This window comes from Elephantulus edwardii, unplaced genomic scaffold, assembly GCF_000299155.1.
Source record: "Elephantulus edwardii isolate Elephantulus edwardi_28Jun2011 unplaced genomic scaffold, EleEdw1.0 scaffold00059, whole genome shotgun sequence".
Classification (NCBI taxonomy): Eukaryota; Metazoa; Chordata; class Mammalia; order Macroscelidea; family Macroscelididae; genus Elephantulus; species Elephantulus edwardii.
This window is the reverse complement of record NW_006399809.1, coordinates 3686638-3688469: the sequence shown is the minus strand read 5'-3', so window position 1 is coordinate 3688469 and position 1832 is coordinate 3686638. Positions and strand designations below refer to the sequence as shown.

Below are 1832 nucleotides of genomic sequence, written 5' to 3'. Positions count from 1 at the left end.
AAGAATCCTGGGTCTGGGTGACCTGGGAGTCTATGGAATGGGAATTCCAGTAGGAAAACTCTGTCTGTACACAGCCTGTGCGGGGATACGGCCGGACAAATGCTTGCCTGTGTGTATTGACGTGGGAACCGACAATCCAGCACTCTTAAAAGATCCATTTTATTTGGGCTTGTATCAGAAAAGAGACCACTCACAGCGTTACGATGATCTGATTGATGAGTTCATGAAAGCTATTACCGACAGATATGGCCGGAACACACTTATTCAGTTTGAAGACTTTGGAAACCATAATGCATTCAAGTTCTTGAGAAAATACAGAGAAAAATATTGTACCTTCAATGATGATATCCAAGGTACAGCCGCAGTAGCTCTGGCCAGCCTTCTTGCTGTACAAAAAGTCATTGACAAACCTATTTCAGAACACAAAATCTTATTTCTTGGAGCCGGAGAGACTGCCCTTGGAATTGTAAACCTTATAGTTATGTCTATGATGGAAAATGGCCTTTCAGAAGAAGAGGCTCAAAAGAAAATCTGGATGTTTGACAAATTTGGTTTATTAGTTAAGGAGCGGAAATCTAGAATAGATAGCCACCAGGAACCTTTTGCTCACTGTGCCCCAGAGAGCATACCTAACACTTTCGAAGATGCAGTAAATGTGCTTAAGCCTTCAGCTATAATTGGAGTTGCAGGTGCTGGCCGACTTTTTACTCCTGATGTCATCAAAGCCATGGCCTCTATCAACGAAAGGCCGGTCATATTTGCATTAAGCAATCCTACGGCAAAGCTGAGTGCACAGCTGAGGAAGCATATACGCTTACAGAGGGACGGTGTTTGTTTGCAAGTGGCAGTCCATTCAGGCCAGTGAAACTCAGTGATGGGCATGTCTTTATGCCAGGTCAAGGGAACAATGCATATATTTTTCCAGGAGTGGCGTTGGCTGTTATTCTCAGCGGCACACGGCATATTTGTGACACAGTTTTCCTAGAAGCTGCAAAGGCACTGTCAGGTCAACTGACAGACCAGGAACTATCCCAGGGGAGACTCTACCCTCCACTTGCTAATATTCAGGAGGTTTCTGTTAACATTGCTATTAAAGTCATAGAATACCTCTATGCTAAGAAGATGGCTTTCCGACACCCGGAGCCTGAAGACAAGGCCAAGTATGTTCGAGAGAGACTGTGGCGAAGTGAATACGAGTCCCTCCTTCTGGACGTTTACGAGTGGCCGGAATCTGCGTCCAAGCCCCCCCCACCCCCCAGATAGCAGAGTAGGGGTGTTCCTGCTGAGGATCACTCTCCACACTCCAGGGACTGTCCTCTTTTTGTAAAAAAGAAAAGAAAAAAAAATTAACGTTCTCAATTTATGCCTCTTTGCCGTGGTTGTTTCCCTCTCCCCACACTTGGCTTGTCTTATTTTTGCCCACAGTCCACCCACCTTTTGGAGGTGGATGTATTCATTCTCACGCTGAGCCCAGACCATGTCAGAGAGAGCAGTTTAAAGATGTGTTTGTGAATGTTTGCACTTGTATTTTTGTTCACCCTTTCCAGAGGATTTGCTCTTTACCATTATAGGTAATGTTTGTTTTTTTTTTTTCACCCAATTCTTTTAGGGTTACACACACATAGAAATTCTTTTCCATCAATGTTATTACAAAACCTTGTGCAACATTGTCCCCAAAAACTTGTCCCCATTTCGAAGGGAAATTATTGTCGGTATCTGAAAACGATCTTTAATTTCTGCTTCATTTTACCTTCATGCTCTGAAGTTCTTTACAGTGAACAGATCTACGGAAATATGAAAAATGTACCCTATTATCTTCTTCAGCTAAATTC

General features: G+C 43.3%; 1 pseudogene; it reads left to right on the top strand.

Annotated features, from left to right (window-relative positions):
• Positions 1 to 1263, top strand: part of LOC102860493 — a 4205-nt pseudogene extending 2942 nt beyond the window's left edge.
• Positions 1264 to 1832: the final 569 nt, after the last annotated feature.